General features: G+C 37.1%; 1 pseudogene; it reads left to right on the forward strand.

Annotated features, from left to right (window-relative positions):
• The first annotated feature begins 1,857 nt into the window (after positions 1 to 1,857).
• LOC125399203 (nucleophosmin pseudogene) lies at positions 1,858 to 2,954 on the forward strand (annotated as a pseudogene).
• The last annotated feature ends 12,059 nt before the right edge of the window (positions 2,955 to 15,013 follow it).

Here is a 15,013-nt window from a genome sequence, read left to right on the forward strand (position 1 = left end):
CTTTCAAGGTCTGTGAAGAAATTTGCTGGGATTTTCATGGGCATTGCACTGTCTTGGTAGATTGCTTTGGTAAGATTGCCAATTTTTACTATGTTAGTTCTACATTCCCAAGAGCATGAGAGAACTTTCCATTTTCTGGTGTCTTCTTCAATTTCTTTCAACAAGGATTTAAATCTCTTGTCATACAGGTCTTCCACTTATTTGGTTAGATTTAGTAGGACATATTGTATGCTACTTGTGACTATTGTAAAGGATAATGTTTCTCTGATTTCTTTCTCAGCCCGTTTATCATCTGTATAAAAGATGACTACTGATTTTTAATTTTTAGTTAATCTTATATCCTGCTACATTACTGAAGGCATTTATGAGTTATAGAAGTTCTTTGGTAGAATTTTTGGGGTTGCTTATGTAAACTATCATGTCATTAGAAAATAGTGAGAGTTTGAATTCTTTTCTGATATGTATCCCCTTGACCTCCTTTTGTTGTCTTATTGCTCTAGCTAGAACATCAAGAATTATGTTGAATAGATATAGAGAGAGTGGACAACCTTGTCTTGTTCCTGATTTCAGTGGGATAGCTTTGAGTGTCTCTCCATTTTGTTTGATGTTGACTGTTATGTTGCTGTATATTGCCTTTCTTGTGTTTTGGTATGTTCTTTGTATCCCTGCTCTCTCTAAGACTTTTCATAAAGCAATGTTGTATTTTGTCAAAGGCTTTTCAGCATCTAATGGGATGATCATGTGTTTTTGTTTTTCCTCAGTTTGTTTTTATGGTGGATTACCTTGACAAATTTTTGTATGTTCATCCATTCCTGAATCTCTGTGATAAAGCCAACTTGATCATGACAGATGATTTTTTTTGTTCATGGATTCAATTTTCTAATATTTTATTGAGTATTTTTGCATCAATGTTTATGAGATAGATTGATTTGTAATTCTCTTCCTTAGTAATTTCTTTGTGTGGTTTGCATATCAAGGTAGTTTTAGCCTAATAAAAAGAATTTGGCAATGTTTCTTTTGTTTCTATTGTGTGAAACAACTTGAGGAGTATCTTTATTAGTTCTTCTTTGAAAATCTTGTAGAAGTCTGTACTGAAACCATCTGGTCCTGGGCTTTTTTGGGTTGGGATACTTTTGATGACTATTTCTATTTCTTTAGCAGTTATAGGCCTAGTCAATTTACTAATCTGGTCTTGATTTAATTTTAGTAAATGATATTTATCTAGAAAATTGTCCATTTCCTTTAAGTTTTCCAATTTTGTGGAGTACAGGTGTTTAAAATATGATCAAATGATTGTCTTGATTTTCTCCATGTGTGTTGCTATGTCCCATTTTTCACTCATGATTTTATTAATTTGGGTATTTTCTCTCTGCCTTTTGGTTAGTTTGGATAAAGGTTTGTCTATTTTGTTGATTTTCTGGAAGAACCAATTCTTTGTATCATTGATTCTTTGCATTAATTTTGTAACTCTTTTGTTGATTTCAACTCTCAATTTGATTATTTTCAGTCCTCTAGTCTTCCTGGGTGTGTTTGTTTCTTTTTGTTCCAGCATATTCAAATATTTTATTAACTCACTAGGTTGGGATTTTTCCAGCTTTTATATAGGTGTTTAATGCTATGAACTTTTCTCTTATTATTGCTTTCATTTTGTCCCGTAAATTTGAGTTTGTTATCTGTCATTTTCATTGAATTTTAGGAATTGCTTTCTGCAATTAGTGTTACTGTTGAATTTTAATTTTAAGCCAACATGATCCAATAAGATATATGGGGATCCCTGGCGTGATTCTGTCCTGCGTGCCTGTTCTGAGGAGCAGCAGGCAGTACCCGCCGTCCGACTTTTCTGCCACCATAGAGCGTGCCTGCACCTCGTGGAAGACTCGATGGTCATGGACATGAACCCTGTAAGGCCTCAGAACTACCTTTTCGGTTGTGAACTAAAAGCCGACAAAGATTATCACTTTAAGGTGAATAATGATGAAAATGAGCACCAGTTATCACTGAGAACGGTTAGTTTAGGTGCTGGGGCAAAAGACGAATTGCTCATTGTAGAGGCAGAAGCAATGAACTATGAAGGCAGTCCAATTAAAGTAACACTGGCAACTTTGAAAATGTCTGTACAGCCAACAGTTTCTCTTGGGGGATTTGAAATAACACCTTCTGTGGTCTTAAGATTGAAGTGTGGTTCAGGGCCTGTGCACATTAGTGGACAGCACCTAGTAGCTGGAGAGGAAGACACAGAGTCAGAAGATGAAGACGAAGAGGATGTAAAGTTGTTGAGTATGTCTGGAAAGCGATCTGCTCCTGGAGGTGGCAACAAGGTTCCACAGAAAAAAAAGTAAAACTTGATGAGGATGATGAGGAAGATGAAGATGATGAAGATGATGACGATGATGATTTTGATGATGAGGAAGCTGAAGAAAAAGTTCCAGTGGAGAAATCAGTACGAGATACCCCAGCCAAAAATGCACAAAAATCAAACCAAAATGGAAAAGACTTAAAACCATCAACACCGAGATCAAAGGGTCAAGAGTCCTTCAAAAAACAGGAAAACACCCTTAAAACACCAAAAGGGACATACTTCTATAGAAAACATGAAGGCAAAAATGCAAGCAAGTATAGAAAAAGCGCATTGAACATTCCTGGACACTACTGGTAAATTAAGCCCAAAGATGGGGAAAGAGGAAAAGGAAAAACAAATATAGTTCATACTGAGTACCATCAACAATCCAGACTGAAGTCTTCTATTTAATCTCAATCCCCTTTCCTGATTGGAAATCCATTCACCCTTGCACGCTGGAAGAAATCTCTTCTTTTCCTAAAGCATTTTTCTTTCACTCTTGTGATGCAGAGAACGTTACTGCTTTCTACACTTGTGCACATGCCTCATGTCTTACCGTGTTTTAATACCTTTGTATCCTTAGCTGTTCAATAAATTTTTTGAATAAACCAAAAAATGGGGTCATTCCATTTTTTATATCTGTTTTTGCCTTGTTACCTAGTATGTGGTCAATTTTTGAGAAGGTTTCGTCAAGTGCTGAGAAGATATATTCATTTATGTTTAGAAGGAATACTCTATAGATGTCTGTTAAGTCCATTTGAGTCCTAACAACTTTTAGTTTCCTAATTTCTCTGCTAATTTTTTGTCTGACAGTTCTGTCCACTGGTGAGAGTGGGGTGTTAAAGTCTCCCACTATTAGTGTGTGGGGTTTAATGTATGATTTAAGCTTTAGAAGTGTTTCTTTTACATTTGAGATTATCCTTGTGTTTGGGGTATAGATGTTTAGTGTTAAAATTTCCTTCTTGATGTATTTTTCCTGTGACTAATATGAAATGTCTGTCTTTGTCCCTTTTGATTGATCTTAGTTGGAAGTTTATTTTGTCAGATAATAGGATAACTATACCAGTTTGTTTCTTAGGTCCATTTGATTGAAAAAAAAAATTCCCAACCCTTTCCTCTGAGGTGATAAATGTCTTTGAGGCTGAGGTGTGTTTCTTGTATGTAGCAGAAGTATAGATTCTGTTTTCATATCCAATATGTTAGCCTGTGTCTTTTTATAGGTGAGTTGAGTCCATTTATATTAAGGGATATTAATTACCAGTGATTGCTAGCTCCTGTTATTATAGTATTTGTTGCCGGTGATGTTATTGTGTATGCTTTTCTCTTCTTTGGGTTTTGCTTCTGTTGGAACATCTATTGTCTTTTTTTTGTGTGTGGATGTAGCTAACTTCCTTTGGTTGGAGTTTTCCTTCTAATACTTTGTGTATGTCTGGGATTGTGGCTAGGTATTGGTTAAATCTGATTCTGTCATGGAACATCTTTTTTTGTCCATCTATATTGACTGAATGTTTTGCTGGGTATAGAAGTCTGGGCTGGCATCCATGGTCTCTCAAAGTCTTCATAATGTTTGATCAGGACTTTCTGGTTTTCATGCTTCCACTAATAAGTCAGGTGTAATTCTGATAGGTCTGCCTTTATATGTTACTTGACCATTTTCCTTTGCAACTCTCAATATTCTTTCTTTATTTTGTATTTATAGTGTTTTGATTATTATGTGGTGAGGGGACTTTTTTTATCCAGTCAGTCTGTTGTTCTGAAAACTTCTTGTGTCTTCATATGTATATCTTTAAGTTGGTAAAGTTTTCTTCTCTGATTTTGTTAAATGTATTTTCTGTGGTTTGGAGTTGGATTTCTTTTCCTTCTTCTATTCCTATTATTCTTAAATTTGGTCTTTTCATGATATTCCAGATTTCCTGGATATTTTGTGTTAAGCTCTTGTTAGAATTAATGTTTTCTTTAACTGATGAGTCTATTTCCCCTATTATATCTTCAGCTCTTGAGATTCTCTTTCATCTCTTGCATTCTGCTGTGTATGCTTGCGATTGTGGTCCCTGATCATTTTCTCATAATTCCCATTTCTTTAATTCCCTCTAGTTTTGTTTTCTTTATTGTCTCTATTTTGATTTTCAAGTCTTGAATAGTTTCTTTCATCTATTTGATTGTTTTTATTCTTTGTTTTATTTAAGGGGTTGGCTAATTTCTTCCATTTTTTTCATCTTTTCTTTCATTTCTGTGAGAAAAATTTTTCTTTTTTTTTAAGGGCCTCAAACATGTCCCTAAAGTTATTCTTAGATCATTCTCTTCTGCATCATCTTTATTTGCTTGTTCAAGTCTTGCTATTTTAAGACCACGAGCTTTTATTGTTGTTGTATTGCTTTTTGTATTATCGAGTGTGTTCTTACCTTGTCTACCCATCTTTTCTTCTAATTGGTGTAGTTGGGGCTATGTCTCTGGTGATCAATCTTCCAGATGTCAGTGGCTTAGTCAGGGCCACAGTTTCAGTCGCACCAGAGGTCACTTGGTTGCCTGGAAGTTGTTCAGTGCTCAGAGCACTCTGCAATGTGGGGGTTCATTCAGGCCTGCTCTCACAGAGATTACTTGCTCATGAATGGTCCCACTGAGGTCGGTTCCTTGAGCCTGCTTCAGCAGAGGACACTGGCTCAGGCCTGCTCTGGAAGAGGTTGCTGATATAAGCCTGTGTCCACAGAAGTCTCTGGCTGAGGCCTGCTCCCTCAACAATGAATCTCTTGTCCCTGCTCTTGTGGAGGTTGTTGCCCTGGGCCTGCTCTGGCTGAGGTAACTGACTCAGGCCTGCTGCAGTGGAGGTTGTTTACTCAAGCCTATTTCCTAAGATGTCCCTTATTTATGCCTACTCCCTCAGAGATCCCTGTCTTTCACCCTGTCCCACAAAGTTCTCTAGCTTGGGTCTGCTCCCTCAGCTATCACTCCAGTGGTGGTCATTGCTTCAGGTCTGTTCGAGGGTGCTCACTGGATCAGGTGGGTTCCTGTAAGTGTCTGTGGATTGGGCCTGCACCTGCAGTGGTCCCTGGCTTGAGCCTGGTCCATCAGAGGTCTCTGGCTTGGGCCTTCTCACTTCGAAGAACCTGACTCATGCCCAGACCTGCAGAGATACCTGGCTCAGGCCTGTTCTCTCAGTGGGGCTTCAATTTCAATTATGCCTTCTACTCAACTTTTTGGTGAAAATGTTGGTTAAACAATAGAAAGAAAACTGACCTACAATGCTGTGAACCCTTATTGTCCATTATTAAAACCTCAAAATAGAAAACTTAAGTTTACTTAAAAGATACGATATATAATTTCTTTTCCTGACTCTAAATGAATGAGGTAAACAAATTGACACTATATTGAATTTGTGAGGAAGTTGAGAAAATAAAGAAATTTATCTTTATTTTATTTATTGTATTTTTTAAATTTATTTATTTATTTGTTTATAAAAATTTCCACTTCCTCCCCTCCTCCCCATACCCTCCCATTCCTCCCACTCCATCTCCTCCCCTCCCCACTCTATCTCCTCCTCCCCCCCACTCCCTCTCCTCCTTCCTCTCCAGTCCTAAGAGCAGTCAGGGTTTCCTGCCCTGTGGGAAGTTCAAGTTCCTCCCCCCTCCCTCCAGGTCTAGGAAGGTGAGCATCCAACAAGACTAGGATCCCAAAAAGCCAATACATGCAGACAAAACAAGACACAGTGCCATTGTCAATGGCTTCTCAGTCAGCCCCAATGTCAGCCACATTCAGAGACTCCAGTTTGATCACATGCTCCATCAGTCCCAGTTCATCTGGCCTTGGTGAGCTCTCATTCAATCAGTCCCCTTGTATCAGAGGGTGAACGCACCCCTCGCTATCCTTATTTCCTTGTTCATGTTCTCCCTCCTTCTGCTCCTCATTTGGACCTTGGGGGCTCAATCCAGTGCTCCAATGTGGGTCTCTGTCTCTATCTCCATCTATCGTCAGATGAAGGTTCCCTCTGGTCCTGCCTTTCTTGCTCACGTTCTCCCTCCTTCTACTTCTCATTTGGACATAGGGAGTTAAGTCCAGTGTTCCAATATGTGTCTCTGTCTCTATCTCCATCCATCGCGAGATGAAGGTTCTATGGTGATATGCAAAATATTCATCAGTATGGTTATGGGCCAAGGCCAGTTCAGGCACCCTCTTCTCTGCTGCCCAGGGAACAATCTAAGAACCTCTCCTTGGGCCTGGGAACCCCTCCAGAATCAAGTCTCATGCAAACCCTAAAATGGCTCCCGTAGTTGAGATATATACTTCCCTGCTCCGATATCCATCCTTTCTCCCTCCTCCCATCACAATCCCCCAAGCTTTCCCCAATCCTCCCCTACTCCCTTCTCTCTAACTCTCTCCCTTCCACCCACTCCCGCCCCCATGCACCCAATGTTGCCTGGCACTCTTATCTACTTCCAATATCCAGGAGGAAAACTACATGATTTTCTTCAGGTTCATCTTCTTATTTAGCTTCTCTAGGATCATGTATAATAGGCGCAGAGACCTTTAATTATGGCTAGAATCCACTTATGAGTGAGTACATACCATATTCCTATTTTTGGGTCTGGGTTACCTCACTCAGTAAAGCGTTTTCTGTATCCATCCATTTGCATGCAAAATTCAAGATGTCATTGTTTTTTACCGCTGAGTAAAACTCTAATGTGTATATGTTCCACACCTTTTTTAACCATTCTTCTACTAAGGGGTACCTAGGTGGTTTCCAGGTTCTGGCTATTACAAATAGTGCTGCTATGAACATAGTTGAACAAATGCTTTTGTAGTATGATAGGGCATCTTTTGGGTATATTCCCAAGAGTGGAATTGCTGGGTCCTGAGGGAGGTTGACTCCCAGTTTCCTGAGAAACAGCCACACTGATTTCCACAGTGGCTGCATAAGTTTGCATTCCCACCAACAATGGATGAGTGTTCCCCTCACTCCACATCCTCTCCAGCATAGGCTATCATTGGAGTTTTTGAGTTTGGCTATTCTGACAGGTGTAAGATGGTATCTCAAAGTGGTTTTGATTTGCATTTCCCTGATCGCTAAAGAGGTTGAGCATGACCTTAAGTGCCTTTTGGCTATCGAAGTTCTTCTGTTGAGAATTCTCTGTTCAGTTCAGTACCCCATTTTTTAATTGAGTTAATTAGAGTTTAGTGTCTAGTTTCTGGGTTCTTTGTATATTTTGGAGATCAGACCTTTGTCTGATGAGGGGTTTGTGAAGATCTTCTCCCAGTCGGAAGGTAGCCTTTTTGTCTTACTGACAGTGTCCTTTGCTTTACAGAAGCTTCTCAGTTTCAGGAGGTCTCATTTATTCATTGATTCTCTTATTGTCTGTGCTACTGGGGTTCTACTTAGGAAGTGGTCTCCTGTGCCTGAATCTTGTAGATTACTTCCCACTTTCTCTTCTATCAGGTTCAAAGTGGTCAGATTAATGTTGTTGTCTTTAATCCATTTGGACTTGAGTTTTGTGCATGGTGATAGATGTGGATCTACTTTCATTCTTCTACAGGTTGACATCCAGTTATGGCAGCACCATTTGTTAAAGATGCTTTCCTTCTTCAATTGTATACCTTTAGTTCCCTTGTCGAAAATCAGGTGTTCATAGGTTTGTGGGTTAATATCCGGGTCTTCTATTCGATTCCATAGGTCGACATCTCTGTTCTTATGCCAATACCAAGCTGTTTTCAATACTGTTGCTCTGTAATAGAGTTTGAAGTCAGGGATGGTAATGCCTCCAGAAGTTCCTTTATTGTATAAGATTGTTTTGGCTGTCCTGGGTTTTTTGTTTTTCCATATAAAGTTGATTATTGTTCTCTCAAGATCTGTGAAGAAGTTCAATTTGATGTTAGCTGTCGGCTTGCTATATATTGCTTTTATTATATTTAGGTATGATCCTCGTATACCCAATCTCTCCAACACCTTTATCATAAAGGGGTGTTGAATTTTGTCAAATGCTTTTTCAGCATCCAATGAAATGATCATATGTTTTTTTCTTTCAGTTTATTTATATGATGGATTACTTTGATAGATTTGCGTATGTTGAACCAGCCCTGCATCTCTGGGATGAAGCCCACTCCATCATAATGGATAATTTTCCTAATGTATTCTTGGATTCGGTTTGCCAGTATTTTATTGAGTATTTTTGCGTCAATGTTCATGAGTGAGATTGGTCTGTAATTCTATTTCTTGGTTGTGTCTTTGTGTGGTTTTGGTATCAGGGTAACTGTAGCTTCATAAAAAGAGTTTGGCAATGACTCTTCTGTTTCTATATTGTGAAATACATTAAGGAGTGTAGGTACTAGCTCTTCCTGGAACTCTTCCTGGAAGTTCTGGTAGAATTCACCTGGTCTTGGTTCAATTTTGGTATATGGTACTTATCTAAAAATTGTCCATTTCTTTTACATTTTCCAATTTTGTGGCATACAGGCCTTTGTAGTAAGATCTAATGATTCTCTGAATTTTCTGTGTCTGTGGTTATGTCACCCTTTTAATTTCTGATCTTATTAATTTGCATGTTCTCTCTCTGCCGTTTGATTAGTTTGTCTAGGGGTTTGTCAGTCTTGTTGATTTTCTCCAAGAACCAGCGTTTTGCTTCATTGGGTTGTTTTCTGTGTTTCTATTTTGTTGATTTCAGCCCTCAGTTTGATTATTTCCAGTCTTCTACTCCTCCTGGGTGAATCAGCTTCTTCTTTTTTTTTCTAGAGCTTTTAAGTGTGCTGTTAAGTCTCCAATGTGTGCTTTCTCCGTTTTCTTTAATTGGGCACTTAGTGCTATGAACTTTCCTCTTAGCACTGCTTTCATAGTGTCCCATAGGTTTGAGTATGTTGTGTCTTTATTTTCATTAAATTCATGGAAGACTGTAACTTCTTTCTTTATTTCTTTCTTGTCCCAGGGGTGTTTTAGTAGTTGACTGTTCAACTTCAATGAGTTTGTTGGCTTCCTGGGGGTAGCATTGTTGTTGAATTCTAACTTTAATCCATGGTGGTCTGACAAGACGGTTACTAATATTTTTTTGTATCTGTGGAAGTTTGCTTTGTTACCGAGTATGTGGTGAATTTTCGAGAAGGTTCCATGAGCTGCAGAGAAGAAGGTATATTCTTTCCTATTTAGGTGGAATGTTCTATCGATGTCTGTTAAGTCCATTTGATTCAATATCTCTAATAATTCTCTTATTTCTCTCTTAGGTTTCTGTCTGATTGACCTCTCCATTGGTGAGAGAGGTGTGTTGAAGTCTCCTACTATTAGTGTGTGTGGTTTGATGACTGCTTTGAGTTCTAGAAGTGTTTCTTTTACATATGTGGGTGCCTTTATATTAGGGGCATAGATATTCAGGATTGAGACTTCCTTCTGATGGATTGTTCCTGTTATTAGTATGAAATATCAATCTCCGTCTCTTCTGATTGCTTTTAGTTTGAAGTCGATTTTGTTAGATATTAGAATGGCCACACCGGCTTGTTTCTTAGGTCCATTTGCTTGGAAAATTTTTTCCCAACCCTTTACCCTGAGTAGGTATTGTTTTCATATCCAATCTCTAAGTCTGTGCCTTTTTATAGGTGAATTGAGTCCATTGATATTAAGTGATATTAATGACCAGTCGTTGTTGACTCCGGTTATTTTTTTGGGGGGGTACTAGAGTGTATGTGTTTCTCTTCTTTGAGTTGTGCTTGTGAAGGGTCGCTAGCTGTCTGAATTATTTTAGGCAGTGCTGGGAATGTTGGATTCCTTGGGTTGTGATTTTCCTTCTAATACTCTCTGTAAGGCTGAATTTGTAGCTATGTATTGTTTAAATTTGTTTTTATCCTCGAATATTTTGTTTTCTCCGTTGATAGTGAACAATAGCTTGACAGGGTATAGCAGTCTGGGCTTGCATCCATGGTCTCTTAGTACCTCTATCTAGGACCTTCTAGCTTTCATGGTTTCCATAGAGAAGTCTGGTGTAAGTCTGATAGGTTTACCTTTATAAATTACTTGACCTTTTTCCTTTGCAGCTCTTAATAATCTTTCTTTAATCTGAATGCTTTTTTTAATTATTATATGGTGAGGGGATGTTTTTTTTGATCCAGTCTATTTGGTGTTCTGTATGCTTCTTGAACTTTCATAGAAATATCGTTCTTTAGGTTGGGAAAGTTTTCTCCTATAATTTTGTTGAATATATTTTCTGAACCTTTGATCTGCAATTCTTGACCTTCTTCTCCCCCTATTATTCTTAGATTTGGTTTTTTCTTATGTCCTAGATTTCCTGAATGTTTTGTGATGAGAATTTGTTGAATTTGCTGTTTTCTTTGGTCAAAGCATTTATTTTCTCTATGGTGTCTTCATAATCTGAGATTCATTCTTCTATCTCTTGTATTCTATTGGTTATGCTTGCTTCTGAAGTCTCTGTTTGTTTACCTCGATTTTCCATATCTAGCTAGCCCTTGGTTTGTGTTTTCTTCATTGCCTCCATTTCAGCTTTCAATTCTTGAACTGTTTCCACTACTTGTTTGATTGCTTTTTCTTGGCTTCCCAGGGCGTCGTTTACAGATTTACTCATTTCTTCAAACCTTTTATTATATTTCTATTCCATTTCTTTACTCATTTCTTCAATCATTTTGTTATACTTCTCTTCCAGTTCTTTAAGTGAGTTATTCATACCCTGTTTAAGGGACTCTATTGCTTTCATAATGACACTGTTTTCCACTTCTTCCAAAGCAGGGTGTTCAAGTCCTTCTGTAGTAAGGTCACTGGGATCTGGTGTTTTCATGTTGTTTTTCAGATTGTTGGAGGAATTCTCGCCTTGGTGTCTGCCCATCTCTTCCTTCAACTGTTCTCTAGTGTATCTTCTGGTACTGGGTCAGGTTCCCCCCTCTGATTAATCTTCTGCTAGAAGAGCAGCGCCCCTTGCTGGCCAGGATTCTTGCTGAGCCGATGCAGGGCCTACCTTTCCACCACTGGCAGGCAGGCTATTGAATCACAAGCAATCCCTCCTGCTGGGTTAAACTTCCAGCCCAGTCCCAGCCTGCCAGCCGGCTGAGCTGGGTGTTTTTTATCTTATCTTTATTTTAGAGCCAAGAAAAATAAACATTGAATTGAATTACTAATCAGAATTTCTTTTGTCAATATTCTATATTCTAAGCATATCTGTTCTTTACGTTCAAGAAAATTCTATTCACATTTAGTCATAACATTTTATTCAGAACTACTTTGAGTGGTTCTTATTTGAGTATGATGATTGACATTTCCTCTTATCACTGACAAGATCAGTACAAAGTAGAATCTTAACTAAATTCTGGTGAAGACAAAATTAGCTAGCATCATTGCATTGATTTTCTCTATGCACCAAGGATAACTAAAATTTGGTGCAGTGACAAGTTGATCATATGCTGTGGACTTATAGACACTCTTCTGATTTAACATATACTATATTTTTTATCTCTTTTGGGGGAGATTGCCTGTTTCAGGGTTTGATTGAGTCAACTCCACCAATTCAACACTTTTTATACTTCACCTGAATCCTAAAGCAGAACTAAAAAAAATCAAGCAAATGGAAAGGCTTCCCTTAAGGACAGAAAGCAGGAGGAAGTTTTTGGAAGATGCAGTCTTAATGCTCATACTGTGGATACTTTAATAAAAGTGGTGTGCAAGTCAAGAAAAATGAAATAACTTCTTTGTCATTATTATTAGAAGCAAAGATTTATTTAGAAAGTTAACACTACGTACCATTTGTATAATTCAAATATGATTTGAATGTTTTGGCCACAAATTATTATTCTGAATGTTTTGTTCTCAAGTGTAGAGATTTGGAAGGTGAAGATACTGAGAGGAAGGCAACAGTAGGGGATGTGGCAAAGCAGGTAAGGGCACATCCACCCATGCATGTATGCATCTATCTATCTATCTATCTATCTATCTATCTATCTATCTATCTATCTATCTATCTATCTATCTATTTGTCTGTCTATCTAATGGGTGTGTATCTTAGCTTAATTTCTCATAGCTGACATAAAAGTCATTCATGATAACATGCACTTGTTACCCAAATGCTTTGAAAACCTGAAACAAAAGGTTCACTAGAGCACATTAGAGACCATTTCAACTTCAGATTCAATGATAGAACCTGCCTAATAGAAAAACAGCAAAGAATTTTAGAACAACAATAAAGAAAAATGATGTCATTCTCTGGTTGTCATGAATTTAACACACAACACAGACATACATGCATGCACATGCACACATGCAATCATACCTGCAAACATATAATGCAGTGAAGACATGACAGCAGCTTGTTGTGAGTCATGCTGGTCCCTGAATTATAGAATCAGAATCAGTATTATTATTTTTAAGCAATGATATCTCCTTTTTGGATTTCTCTTTAGGTAGCACTCTAAAAATGACTCTTAGTGAAACTAGGCTGAAGCAGTTGCCATGCCTTGTCAAAGTCCTGGTTTGTGAGTTGCAGAAATCTCTACTCCATAAAAAAAATCTTTAGTATTTTGAAACAAAATGACCTAATACATTGTGATCATTGTGATTTCAAAGGTGTATGCATACATTATTGCAAATCCTGATTTCTTCAAACTAAAAATTTTGACTATATCTTTGCATGTAACTATTTTAACGAGTTATACCATTAGTTTTCCAGTGCCAAATAGTCGGTCCTGAAAGCATTTATAAAAGTAAGATTATGTGTATTCAACAGGAATACATCTGTATATACAAATACAAATGTACAAGAAATAATAATGAAACGTCCGTGAAGTTGGAGTAAAAGGAGTATATCCCAAAGTTTAAAGGGAAGAAAGGGAAAGGAGAAACAACATTGCCATTAAAGAACAATCTTAAAAATAAACAAATAAAATAAAAACTACAAAATAAATTCTGGTTCTTGATAGCTGGATAAGATACTAAGGGTATTATGTAAAGCCCTTTAAAAGCACAAGAGTTCAACCTCAGCAGTCCTATCATATGAGAAACTGCCTTAGATCCAGATCCCACCTTCCTGAACACCATTTATACATGTATTAGACGAGTATGCATTTACATATATTAACATATATTAATAAACAATATATAATTTCAATCACTAACTTAATAAAAATCATTATTCTTGCTTCATATTAGCTTGGACGTGACTTGGATACTTGTAGTCATTGGCTCAGTTCCTGGAAGGTATTTGGAGACTTATTCTCACTTTCCAATCCTGCTTGCGTTTTTGATTGAGTTGCCACATGCAATAGGCAAAAGTGGTTTCTGATAAAATGTGAGTTTTGTAGAGGAAGCTCTGGAACTCAGACTGTCTCTTCCCTTGGTCTGCAGTTTTTTATCCAGTAAGAGTTTCAATCATGGGAGGTTCTATTTGACAACTTTTGACATTATATTATATGTAGGATATAAGGGGAAATTGAGAGAGGAAAGTGAACAGTGCTCACATTCCTAACCAAGAAGGTGTCTTCAATTGGCACTTATTTGCAAAAAAACAATTAGTTTTTCTCCATTGAAGTCATATTGTGTATATTAACCACATTTCTGTGTAGGCTCTATACTCAGCAGTAGATGATCAACACAAAACAACTCAGTGGCAATTTTGTAGACATTTTGTTTCGTATAACTTTGGAAATATTTTGTTTTACTGATTTTTGCTTGTTTATTGTGATTTTCAATTTTGTGTCTTTATGAGTTCTGTTTCTTTTTATTTTTCTTTGCTTTTGTGTGTGTGTGTGTGCATTTTTCTTATATTTCTAGTTCCTTATTAAAAAATTGTTTACTTGCCTGTGTTCTTTCCAAAAAATAGAGAAATAGAAAGAGCATGGAGCTGAGAAGGATCTGGGAGAAGTTAAAAAAGAAAAAAAATGTGATCATTATAAATTATATGAAATATTTTTTTATTTTATTTCATTTTATATAATATATTCAATATATATTACATACACACATGCTTTTTTTGAGAATATTAGTACATCATTTCCTCTCTTTCTTTTCTCTCCTCAATTACTCCCAGGTAATGCCCCCATTTGCTCTCCTTTATACTAGTAGTTTCCTTTATTTTCTGTTAATTTTAAATATATGTGCGTTCCTAAATATATCGATACCACTTTCTCCATATGTATATATTTTTTAGTAAATACCACTTGGTTAAACAATTGTTGCATTCTTCCTTGTGGAAGAGCATTTCTCTCATTCTCAGCATTCTTTAGATGCATGTAGTATTTTTTCTAGGATCAAGTCCTATTTAACTTTCTTGCTTAAATGTTAGTATATCTACTGGTATTATTTTTGTTCAGATCATGTATGATCAACAATGTTGATGAGATTTCATGGGTATAGCTTCTCTGATCTCTATAAAAGACAAAATATCACAGCAAACTTCCTGTTGCTCTGTTTGTTACAGTATCTCTGCAACACTTCAGCAAAGATCACCAAGATCTGGGTTCAGGAGAATCATAACTTTTAAAATAAGACATTTTGGCAATGCAGTGGTGGCACATGATTTTAATTCCTGCACTCAGGAGGCAGAGTCAGGAGGATCTCTGTGAGTTTGAGGGCAGCCTTGTCTAAAAGAGCTAGTTTCTGGATATGCACCAAAGCTTTACAGAGAAACCTTGTCTAAAAAACAAACAAACAAAAGACATTTCAGAATCACTTAATTTATCCCTTCTTTAAATTATCATAGGAATTTTGAG

The sequence above is a fragment of the Myodes glareolus genome, chromosome 22 (assembly GCF_982192425.1).
Source record: "Myodes glareolus chromosome 22, mMyoGla1.1, whole genome shotgun sequence".
Taxonomy (NCBI): domain Eukaryota; kingdom Metazoa; phylum Chordata; class Mammalia; order Rodentia; family Cricetidae; genus Myodes; species Myodes glareolus.